Source organism: Camelus ferus, chromosome 33 (assembly GCF_009834535.1).
Source record: "Camelus ferus isolate YT-003-E chromosome 33, BCGSAC_Cfer_1.0, whole genome shotgun sequence".
NCBI lineage: Eukaryota > Metazoa > Chordata > Mammalia > Artiodactyla > Camelidae > Camelus > Camelus ferus.
Window position 1 is genome coordinate 18,590,913 of NC_045728.1, and position 13,502 is coordinate 18,604,414.

The following is a 13,502-nucleotide window of genomic DNA, read 5'->3' on the forward strand; positions in this document are numbered from 1 at the left end:
TAATATCTTTGTATGGTGACAGATGATGACTAGACTAATCACGATGATCATTTTGAGATACTGAAGCAAATATTCAAATGATCATTTGAAAATATTGAATCACTGTTTTGCACCAAGAAATGAACACAGTGTTGTAGGTCAGTTATAGTTTAAAAACAAAAAAAAAACAAACTCATAGAATAAGATATCAGATCTGTGGCTACCAGAGGTGGAAGGTGGAGAGAGGGGGAATTAGATGAAGGTAGTCAAAAGGTACAAACTCCCAACTGCAAGATTAAAAAAGTACTCAGGAAGCACACCGTGATAAAGACAATTAACTCAGCTGTATGTTACAGATGAACATTGTTAAGAGTAAACCCTAAGAGTTCTCCTCACAAAGAAAAAAATGCATTCATTTCTATTTCTTTAATGTTGTATCTATACAATATGATGGATGTTCACTAAGCCTACTGTGGTCATCATTTCATGATGTGTGTAAGTCAAATCATTATGTACTTAGTGCTGTAAGTCAACTATATCTCAATAAAACTGGAAAAAAGTCTACTTATTTGACACTCATGTGGCCATACCAGCTTCTTTGTGGTTAGCATTTGCATAATATAACTTCTTTCACATTTTAATTTTCAACCTGTTTCTTTATATGTGAAACATTTTCCTTATAAAGCAAAAATATTATTTTATTCCGCCTGATAATCTGTTCCCTTTAAAGTGTTAGCACAGTTATACTTAATGTGAATACTGATATGGCCAGACTTAAGCCTCCTATCCTCCTGTTTAGTCTTCATTTGACCTATTTGTGTTCTGTTCCTACTTCTCCTTTCCTGTCTTCTTTCAATACATTACATTTTTTAATGTATTTTTAATCTCATTTTTTTGCATTACATTTTTAATGGTTGCTGTAGATATTTCAATATGCATCTTTCAATAATCAGTCTACCTTCAAATAACAGTTTACTACTCAAGAAGAGTGTAAGAAACTCACTTTATACTTTGATTTACTCCCCATTTCTTTTAGGCTCTTGTTGTCTTCTACATATGCTATAAACCCATAATATATTGTTTTGGTTTTAAATGGTCACTAGGCTTTTAAAATATATTTTTTTAAAAAAGAATTTTATATTTACCCTTTGTGATGTTATTAATTCCATCAGGCAGATCATCACTTTCATCTGCTATCATTTCCTTTCAGACATAAGAACATTTTTCCTTGACAGTGTTTCTTGTAACACAGGTTTGCTAAAATGAATTTTCTCAGTTTTTGTCTGTCTGAAAACATCTTTGTTTCATTTTCATTTTGGAATAATTGTATATTTACAGAACAGTTATAACAACAAGGCTAAGTTCACATATACAATTTCACTCAGCTTCCCCTGATGTTAACACAAGAAAGCCAGGCAATTACCATCCATACAGTACTCTTAACTATGCTGTATTACATCATATTATAAACTAGACTCTAGATATTTTCAAATGTTATGTTTCCCCACTAATGTCATTTTTCCTGTCCAATATTCAATCCAGGATTTCACATTGCCCTCAATTTGTGGAAATTCTTAGTCTCCTCCAGTAAGTGACAATTCCTCATTCTTTCCTTGCCTTGCACGACCTTGAAAGCTTTATGAGTACTAGTCAGTTACTTTGTAGAACATTTCATAATTTAGGTTTGTCTGGTGTTTTCTTGTGAATAGACTGGATTTATACATTTTTGTCAAGAATACAATAGATGCAATACTGTGTCCCTACCTCAAGGATCCCTGCCTAGAGCTCACTATTTTGGTGATTCTCTGGGGGGACACACAGGACTCTATATAAGGTTACACTCAAAGATTATGTGTTACACAATTGTACTTTATACATAAGCATTTACTAGAAAAATCAAACACAGGCTCTGTCAGCCCTTTGCAGGAAAAAGATGCACAGACATGTCTTTCTTCCTAGTTGTGAACTACAGCAGTATGTGTGGGATGTCCTGGCCCAGAAAAGCCAGCTTGAGTTTTGAATCCAAATTTCTTAAAGGGAGCCAGTCACATAGGCACATCTCTGTCGTATGACCAGACCTAAAATACAGTACCGGGTATATGTCATAAATCTTCACTTTTACTTTAAACATGCCAACAACCTGATTTATCTTCACCCGCTGTTTCAGGCATATAGAAAAACATCATTACCAAGTAATTTTGTGATCATTCCAATAGTCAGAACTCGACTAAGTGACATTATTATGGCAACAAATATAAGCATGAACTGAGGAAAACAGACCTGCTGCATTAACTCTACTCACAGTCTTTTTAAGTGTGTCAGATTAGGGGAGTAGACAGAGTAGACAGGGAGAGATACTTTGAGACTCTATAAATAGCCTGTTCTCCTCAAATTTTTGCTCACCAGTTTTAGCATAATTGAAGTATTTGCCTAATGATTATTCTATGTCTCAATTTCTTCTACACTTGTATTCAGATCTCCTCTGTACAGAAGAGTTATCCCCTCTCTTCCATGTGTGTATTATTCATTACTTTGAATCGGTTTAGTCTCATGGGTAGTTATTTCATTACATGGTTTGTAATCTAATACTCTTATTTATTTTGTTGTTCAAATTGTTCCAGCATTGGGCATTTGGAGCTACTTCTGTTTGGCATTTGCATTATTTTGTCATTAAGCCATCCTTTTTCTTTAATTAAAAGTTTAATTTGGAGATAATTGTAGATTTACATGCAGTTGTAAAAAATAATAGAAAGCTCTCGTGTACTTTTTACACAGCTCTCCCCAGTGGGTGAGCTTGCAAAACTCTAGTGAAATATCACAATTAGGATACTGACATTGATACAATTTACCAATACTTTTCATATTTCCCCAATTTAACTTGTACTTATTTTTGTGTGTATATATTTATTTCTATGCAATTTTATCACTTTTATATATTCACCACCATATTCAAGATATAAAACAGTTTCAACACCATTAGAATCCCTTGTGTTTCCCTTTTATAAAGCCCCATCTACCCCTCATCACCCTCCGCATTACAGTTTCTAACCCTTGGCAAAGGATAATTCACTTTTTCATCTCTAAAACTTTGTCATTAAAAAAAAATGTTATATAAATGGACTCAAAGAGTATATAACCTTTTGGGAATGGCTTTTTTTCACTCAGCGTTATTCCCTGGAGATTAAGCTAAGTTTTTGGGTTTACCAATAATTCTTTCTTTTTTGTTACTGAGCAATATGCCATGTTGTGGATGTACAACAGGTTTTCAACTATTCACCCACTGAAGAACATTCAGGTTGTTTCCAGTTTTGGGCTGTTATTAACAAAGTTGCTATGAACATTCAGGTACAGATTTTTGTGTGAATATAAATTTTTATTTCTCTTGAATAAATGTTCAGAGAGCTATTTCTGGATCTTATGATAATTGCGTACTTACTTTTATATAAGAAACTGTTGGACTGTTTTCCAGAATGACTGTACAATTTTACACTTTTACCAGCAACGTATGAGCGATTCAGTTTCTCTCCATACACTTTACATCACTTTCTTATAGTCTGACATCACAAGGTGTTTCAGGCTTATCTAGTATTTTCCACATTTCAGTCCTAGAATCAACCTCTTCTCCAGGGAGCTCTGGTTTCTTTTGTTGGAAAATGGTATTTTTCAACACCTGGCCTCTAAGGTATTCTCATTACTCCTAGGCCCTCTCAGAAAACAAAGCTTTGAAATATATGTAAGTATCCTAAACTGCACACACATTTCCCTACACCAAGGTTAAGTTACAATTCATTTCTACTTTCTTACAATACTTGTAATTTAGTCTTGTGTATGCTGTGAGATGTGCATCAAATTTTAACTTTTTTTGCAAATTGCTATCCAGTTGTCTCAGAACCATTTATTTAAAAGTCTGTCTTTACTGCCAGTAATTTGAATCACATTCATTTTAAATGATTTTTCTAGAAATAAAATTTTAGCTTGGCAGTATTTCATATTCTCAACTTCTTGAAGATGTAATTCCATTGCTTTCTGATTTCCATTGTTTACAGTGAAAAGTCATCTGTAATTTATTGTCCCTTCATGTGCAGGATGCTTTGTTTTCTCTGAATTTTTAACTAATTGAACTTTAAAAACATAGTTGTTCATAGGGTGCCTATCTGTAGTTTTTTTTCCATTTATACTTTTTGAGATACTAGTCTTGAATTCTTGGCTTGATATATGCAGTAAAATTGTTGGCCATTATTTCTTCAAACAATTTGCTGCTTTCATTTTCAGGGACTCCAGTTACATACGTGTATGACTTTTCAAAATTATTCCACAAGACTTGGTCACTTTGTTCTGTTTCTTTTTCACTTTTTTCTGTTTATATTTCACTTTACTTTTTTACCTGTTTTATTTTCACTCATTTTTTCCTTTGCAGTATCCACCCTGCCCATTTAATAAACTTTTTATTAATTCATTTTATTTTTTCATTTCTAGTACTTCCACTTGATTCGTTCTTCATAGTTTCCATGTCTTTACCAAAATTTCCCTTTTGTTCACACATTTTGTCCACCTATTCTACAGTATTTTAGCACTTGTAAAATAACTACAGTTGTTTTAATTTTTCTGTCTGACATCAACTTCTGCATAAGCTCTGGGTCTGTTTGAATGGATTATTTCTTTTGTTATCCCACCAGTCATATTTTTTTTGGCTTCAATATGTTCTGTAATTATTTATTTCATGCAAGATCTTTTATATATAAAAAAAGTAGACACTGAAGTAAATAATATTCACTTCCAGAAAAGGACATATTCTTTGTTGTGTCAGGCTTCTAGATTAGCTGCTTAGTTTTACTGAGTTCTCCTTTGGTTTTATTTACTCAATTCTCCAGGGATTTCCTTTTAGCATGGCTTAAGATCTGAGCACTGGCAGATTTCCAAGGTTCTCATGATTTAAAGTTGAACCACCAGCTTTCTTAACTATAAAATATCTCCCTTTCTGCATTATAGCTAGCATTAAGTAACCAGGGAATTCTTTTTGCTCTCTGGTAGCACCATCAGCCTTCTGTACCTTGAGAATCTCTCTGACCCCAGTCTTTGGAGTAGAGATACCTTGCATTTGATGAAGGTGCTCAATGACTCAAAGGGGTTTCTCTCTGCCCTTCTCCAAGCCTCTTTAAGTGAATTCCTAGAGGATCTCAGATGGCTTTTTCTCAATTCTCATGCCTTTTCCCTCTCTTATGGAGAGTGGCTTTCATTTGGGGCAAATGCCCTGTGCTTCAGAAGGCCCTCTCTCTTAGTTCTCCTGTCCTGTCTTCATCCTTTAGTTTCCTATCCTCTGCCCCTGGTAAATTCCCAAGAGAAAGGATTGGAGAGTAGTTCAGATTCACTCTGTGCCAAGGGCACCTTGGAATTCTAATCTATTACGCCTGCTTATGCACTTAAGTTACTTAACACTTTGGTTTGTCTCTCCAATTTCCTGTCTATGAAAAATTCCACCTTCCACTGCTCCATCTGAGTTGAGAGCAGCCATTGGCCAACTCTCTTTTATGAAAGATTTGCCATTTTATTTGGGATCCTTTGCACCATATTCTTAGCTCTTTGGTGAATTGAAAAGAGAAATATGATTTTGTAGCTTATCTAGATTATTTTGATTGTTGAGAAAACAGTGATGGTCTCGTGTTTTCCTACCTGCCAGGTCAATCTTGGAACCAAAGATATGCCTCCCTGGAGAAATCCATAACTTACTCATTTCAGCATTTTGTGTCACATTGAGGGGCCATGTATCATACTATAGGAACGAATAGGATTACTTTTGATATTACCCACAAATACTATGAAATTCTTATTTCTCTTGAAAAATATATTTTAGATATCTTGTTTACACATCTTTTTTCTTTACATATTTCTATCTGTGAACTTTACTTTCTCTGAGGGTTAATGTTCACTGTAAACTCACTATGTAATGTGCGAAGCATCATTTCCTTTCAAAAATAATTCCTAACCCTCATAATTAATTTTGACCTTGCTTGAATTAGTTGTTCACAGCTCTAGCCAAAACTTACTACAGTATGTAATGATGCCTTTATTCTTTCCCCAGAGATGTATTTTTAGCTTTGTACTTCTAGAGCCATAAAACTCTAATTAAAATATTGTCTGAGTATTTATATGTATTGGAACCACTCATATTTTCACAGATGGTTCCCCTCCATGGTCAGATGTCTGTATTTGTCTCTGGGCTGTAAAAACCCTGTGGCAGCCTCCTCACAGTGTCATGCTGCTGCAGGGACAGATATGCCTGTTTGAATTCCTATTGTTTTAGAGATATTTATAGATCTGTGTATGTGCCTCAATTAGAACACTTACTGCCTCTCTGCCTTGTGTTAGAGTCACTGTGATGATGTCTGTGTATGTCTCCCTCAACCAGGATGAGTCAGGCACTGGTCTGTTTCAACCTTGTATTCTGGATTCCCAAAACCGTCAGGGCTCCTGCGTAAGGCCACGCAGTTTGCGCGCTACAAAAATGTGCTCCATTAATATGGCAAATCAAGGTTGAAGTGATTGCCAAGATGACTAGGCAGGTTTGTGCCCTGGTCCAAGGCTCAAAGAAAATTATAGGATATTATTCTACTAGACAAAGGCTTTATCTTTTAGTTTATCTTCCTGGAGGTGGTGCATTTTTTTTTAACTCCACAAAAGCCCAGTCACCTTGAGTGCAGCATAGTAGGTGCTCAAGATACATTTTTAGTTGAATTGAATCCCATGAAAACTTTGTTACAGCTTTTTCTCCATTACCACCTACCTAACCTAGTCCTTACTTGTAATATTCAGCCAATATATAACTTTCTCTAAAAAAATCTTCCCTGATAACCAGTTCTAACTCACACAGTCTAATCATTTTCCCTCCTCTGTTGTCTCATAGCATCTTATACATCCCTTAATGATAATGCCTGCAGCACATTGTAAATGTCTGTTTCGGGATTTCTCTCCCTCAAACACTGTAAACACCTTGAGGATAGAGGCTGTCTTTTCATTTTCCTATCTCTGAAACTTTTCACTTAATGGAATCTCAATAGGTGTTTGATGAATGAGAAATTTAATTAGTTTCTACATTTTATCTGAATCTTATCTTATTCTTTCAAAACCTTACTCTGTTGTATGAATAATGTACAATAGGGGAAGCAAGAGTGGAAGCCTTATTTACTCATCTGAAAAATGACAATGATGGTCAATTTTTTCCAGCAGAATAGTTAGAAATCACTCTTCAATCCATTTCTTAGGCAAGCAACTGTGTAAGAAGCATTAGTCAGTTCTGCCATTGAGAAAACAGCTCTAAGGCTGAGGTGGGTTTAGAGATTCCATTGGCATCAGTAGCTTTAGACACACACACACACACACACACACACAAATATAAATTCATTTGACACTGTAGTGAACATCTATTTCATCCCATGCTTTTCCTTCCTTTAACATGTATTTATAGATAATCTATAGAGTACGAGTGCTGTGCTAAAGGATGGGATAGAAAAATGAACAGACATAGACTCTAGGCTTTGTGAAACTTCAGGGCTCTCAAAATGCCTTCCATCCATACATTATGCTCCCACCTTTTTGGAAATGCACAACAACTCTTTCTCCCCTGCAATCCTTGCCTGACTCTAAAGGAAATGTTGGATGCCTCTGGGACTGACTACCTCTACTTGTAATTGGAGTTATCAACTCATTTCTCTACCTGGCTCGACTATCTGCTGCAAAAGAAGAAGTGTCTTTCGTTTTTGTTTCCTTAGTGTTCAAACAGAGCTCCGTGAAAGGGAGGCACTAAATAAATATGTTTGAATCAGCACGTGAGCAGATGATCACCTGGCATCAAGCAAGCCACTCACTGCACTAAAAAGCGCAGATTTCACAATGAATAACCAGTCTATGATACAGTGTCCTGCTACTTAAAGATGATTTTAAAAGAGAAATGTTTTACCTCAAAGGAAAAGTGATGCCATTTAAACTCTTTGAAGCTGCAGCCTTAACATGTTGCCTTTTATATTTTTCCTCAAAATAAGAAGCAGACATAAGCTTTCATGGCTCTCCTGATGTTCACTTCCATATTAGGTGGTCGTCAGGTTACTCAAGGCTGATATCCCATTATTATCTCATCAATAACTATGCCATTGATTTATACATCATGTTAAGGTACCCTCTTCATGGTAGGCTAATGTCCCTCAGCAAAAAGCTAAAAATAGTGAATGTCTGTCAAACATAACAGAATCCATTTCCGTAGGAAGACTATTGTGAGAAGGAAAGAGGAGCAAACGATTTCATTCCAGAAACTTAAATGCCAAATACTTGGGGGGGAAACAGCCTTAAATTTCACACTAGAATCATGATTTTTCTGCATTTGGATAGGATAGATAACAATGCTAGGCAGACTGGATCTCAGTTTTTGATACAGAATTATTTGCAAGATTAAGAAACTATGAAGAGCTTGGTAGTATCATTGGGAAACTGATTTTAAAATGTTAAAAAAAAAGTCATATTTGAAAAACATCTTGCATGCTTTTAGATTAATATCTTCCAATAGAATTTTAGTGTTGTTAGAAAGGACCCCGAGGGATTAGAGACACTCTTAGCTATAGGATGTCGCTTGAAACTAAGTCTGGTTAGGGATATCTAAATTTTTCATAAATCCGTGTAGCCCAACAGACCTAAAGAAGATGAAGAGGCTAACAGTTGTGTTAGAAGGTGCTGCCCCTTTGCCTCGGGAGGGGATAAACTATAGAGCCATTCACACCCCAAAACTCCCTGGGACTAGAGATTAAGCTGAGTCTAGATTCAGCTGAATCTACACCTTTGCTTAGCTGCTTTCTCTGCCTTATCCTGTTTTTCTTGCTCCCTTCCAGGTTTTACCTGAGAGTTCCTCCCACAGGAATGACCACATCAAGCTCTACTTCTAAGGAATGAGTCCTAAGACCAGGAGCAATGTGTTAAGCCAAAGGAACATGTTTCCCCCTAAATCTCCACTTATTATGTAGCAGGAAAATGCTTGAATGAGCTGCTTCTGTAAAACTGTAAAAGCAACACTGCATTGTAGTTTCTAAATTTGGAAGCCTGTTAGCTTTCCTTGGATTTGCTAATAGAAGAAGCAATACTGAAGTCAAGGAGGTGCTCTTAGAAGGTGTTTGGGAGCCTCATTCAAGGAAAAAAATAAATGAAGACATCACTGACGATCATGCAGTAGAGTTTCGTCAGATTAGCCAGTGTGATATCTTCAAACCAATTGTGCAATAGTAGGTCTTATCCTGCCTTTTCTGGAGCAGGTTATTTCAGAACTACAAGATTCTGAAACAAGAATGTATCAAATGTATCTTCTAAATATAAACTGCATCCGACAGGATCAATCAGATTGCTGCCTGGCTCTGCTCTTGACCTTTGCTAAAGTCCTGCCTGTAAACAAGTATCCTGGGCTAAGTTTAGGGACAACTAATCCTGTCGTCCATGTATTCGCTGTAAGGGTGGGTAGTCACCTTTGAAGGCTTGAAGGAACCGCAGTGACACATAAAGGATGGAGAGGAGAAGGATGCATGAATGTTGGTAAAGGGCACGAGTTTAGACTCAGACAAAACTAGGATCAAATGTGGCTCTCACAATCCTGACCATGTGACTTTGGGCAGGTTAGGCAACCCCGCCAACCCTGAGTTTCCTCATCTATAGAAAAAAGAGGTAATAGAATGTATCTCATAGAACCTCGTGGAGATAAAATGAACACCGCATCCTAAATGCCCACATCCTCAGCAAGTGCACAAGGAATGACCCCGATGTTGTTGACACCTAGCGACAACCTAGATTCATTGCTGTTTTAGATGCATGATAAGAATTCTGTTACTAAAAAATCAAAGTTCTTTCATAAGTAGGTATCACTATCTTCATTTTAAGGTTGAAATATGAAGTAAATTCTTCCAGGTCCCATGGCTGGTGAGGGAGGGAGCAGGAATTTAATACAGGCTTGACTAATCCCAGAGTCTATGTGTGGTCTTTCCTCCACAAGCTGCTTCTTCCTGTATCCTGTAGAGGTCTCACCCACATACTCTGATCAACTGGACATTTAACTAGGGTTAGAAATTGTGGAGGGATGCTCTCTGTGGGTGACCAGGGGCAGTGCAGGTGTCCATCAGCTGGTGGCTGTACTTGCTACTGCCCTCCTCCCACATTTTCCATGGTATGAAAGGGGATTTTCACACTGTTAGAAGAAGCTCTCACAGCTTGAGGCCTGAATTTCCCCAAGTATAATCTATGGGCAGCTTTTCTTAATGATCGGAGAACTGATCCAAAAAGGCAGTATTATTTTTTTGAGTTCTCATGATGTATCAATGTTCATTTTGGTGTGTGGATCACATAAGCCACTGAGGCCTTTAGTCTAAGGTTACTGGAATTTGGTGTTTATTGACAGTTGACACATTCCCAGAATTTGCTAACTAGTCCGACGTTAACACCTGGCAAAACTGCGGTGGTCACAGACACAGAAGAGATGGTTAGGAATCCCACACTTTCAAGAAAGGGCCTCAGCAGCATCGTCTTAAGTTGGTCCCTTAAGTTGTTGTTTACCAGCAAACACTTAGATGTTCTTACTCTGTGCCAGGCATTTTCTAAGCACTCGTTTTTAACCATTATTGTATTCCCATGAGGTAAATCATCTTATCATTACTATATTTCAGTGGGAAAATTGAAGCATAAAAACGTTGAGCGAATCACCCAAGGTCACACAGCTAGTGAGGGACAAGCCAAGATTTGAAGACCGGTGGTCTGGTTCAGAGTCCACCTTCTTGGCCACGGAGTCTCTCCTTGTTTTGTCTGAAAGTTACTGTTGGTTTCACTTTTTGTGGATTGTGATATGTAAGGTTACAGGTTAACATACAACCGGCCCTGAGGTGTCTAATCGCCAATCTGTAACAGCAGCGTCACCCACTGAGCATGCGCTTTGTGCTAGTCCCAGTTCTGAGCATGTACAAATTCACTGAGCATATTAACTCATTCCACCCTTACTGCAACCCTTTCACTCTTTCTTCCTCGTGTCAGTTTTGCGAATTAGAAGACTGAGGAATAGAGAGATTTATCATCCTGCACAAAGTCACATCCACAAGCCATGGGGGGCAGGGTTCAAACCCAGGTAGTCTGACTCTAGACCCTATCCTACCACAATGCAAAAATGGGCCACCTGCACCTCACCAGCTTTTTCTCAATCAGAAAGTAGGGACGGGTGGGCTAAATAAGCTGGGAGGGATTCTGGACCCTTTGCTACAGGCCGTTTTCAAAATAGAGGCAAGAGAGGTCGATTAGAGTCAGCATTCATGGAGCAGCAGAAAAATTCTCATTTTGGACCAGGCATAGCCAGCTGTCAGCAAAGAAACTGGGTAGGAATGCAGAGACGTTACGGGAACAGGACGAATCTGCCAGAACAGAGGGGCAGCACAGGCTTCTGCGGCCAGATAGGCTCTGACCTTACTCTGTGGCCACAGACAAGTCACTTGCCTTCTCTGAACCCTGGTTTCCTCATCAGTCAACTATGAGTGAGGACAATCCTCACTTCACAGAGTTTTGTGAAGCATGAATAAGATAATAAAAGTAAAACTCTTAGCATCATTTATGCAGCCCATTATTATTGAATAAATGATAGCGAAACATTTCCAATCATTCTATTCACATCATTTAAAAAAAAAAACTGAATAAACTCAAATCTCCACTTTAAACTGTTGAGAGCTATGGCCCCACTTTCCTTGTAGAAGCCCCTTTTCTCAGTCTTCCCTCCACCTGGGCCTAATTTGAACTTTTCCCTTTTTATCCAGCTCCTTGGAGAATAATGACAGTATTAGTACTTCTAATGACCTTCTTCAGTCCTAAAGAAGTGATTGATGATTATTACATGCACTGTACCAACAGCTATATGGGGAGCATTTTATTTCACTGCATTTGGAGCTGCCTTGTACCCCTCGGTGCTGTAGCTTTGTTTTAGGCAACTTGGTGGGTGGCTGTGGCTTTTGAGTTTGTTTCAGAAGCAATGACTTTGCCAGCTCGATCTTCATAATTCTATTTACTTGTCTTTGGAAGGAGAGACCTGCCAGATCTACTGACTCTTACAGCAAGTCTGAGGGCCATGAGTTCTTTTGTGTCTTTCATGCCAACAAAAAAGAACAGAGATCAAAAAGCTGGGTCATCCTACTTGATTCCAACACCACGTGTTAGTGCATGGAGAAATAGCTTCTCTGTTCCACCAGCACAGTAAATCATTAATGAACATATGCCCTTTGGAGTTAGGGGCAAATATTGATTCAAATCCAGACCTGATCAGTTACTGTGTGGTGATCGTGGGAGAAATGACTTGGTCTCCCTGAGCTTCAGTTTTTTAATCTGTAGAACAGGAATAATTACCCTTGAGAGCTTACCCTTGAAGGAGATATCTTGGTTGAATACAAAACAGGTGCAAACACAGGCACCCACTTTGAGCCTGGATAGGATGCTTCATAAGTGGTGCTGAAGGTTTTCTGCCTTGAAGGGCTGTCGATGAGCATTTCTACAAGGAAAATGAACGGAAGGCACTGATGCTCTGTGGGGTTGAAACAGGATCTTCCTGGAGATTTCGCCCCTGACATTTTTTTAAAATTCTGCATTCCAGGAAAGGGAATGAGGGCTGGGTCGGCATGCAGGCCCAAAGGGAGAGTGACCCAGAGGGAGCCTAAGTCAGGGATGACTCGTGGCCCTGCACCAGCTCCTGAGGACATGCTGGCATCCAAAGAGGCAAAGAGCTTTCTGATTAGAAGATACAGGAGTGAGTATACCCTCTCTCATGTTCCAGTTCGCCAAGGTGACCCTCAAACCTGAGGGACAGTGTAGAAATCAGTGTCAGCCAGGCCTGACAAGACTCTGAGGCCCCAGTGTTTTCTCCCTGCATGGGAAAAACCACGTCACTGTGAAGTCAAAGGGCCCAGCAGGCTTAGAAGGTTGGCTGGTGAGCTTTCCACAGACAGCCTTTCAGTCAGGACCCGAGATGCTGACCCTTGTAGAGGTCACGCTAGGCTACCAAGTTACATCACTCAGTCTGCTTGGTGCTGACTAGATTTTGCATCAGGCAGACTGAGCCTGAAAGAAATAAAAACTGTTATTTTAACAAAGCATTAAAATAGTTGTCACGGGAAAAACCAGAACTTTACTAATGGAGTTGCTGATTTATTTTATAATTTTGTGTTATTTTTATATTAAATCACATGATGGGGGTAGATTGGGAAGCTACACCTTTTTTAAGGCCTTTTATGAGTCTTCATCTTCAAGAGGAAGTAAGGCACAAAGTGAAACAGTGGGCAGTTTGGCAAATATAAGAGCATCCTGGGGCAGGGAGAAGGATTCAAAGGAGGAGTGATGCTTCTGGCAATTCTGGGAAGGGTCTATAGTTTTCATGACCACTAAGGGATGGCAGCATGCTTTCTAGACAGAGCCTAAGCCTCTCATTGCCTCAACTCCAAATTCTCTTGTCAGACCCAGATTTCTCCATCTACACGTGA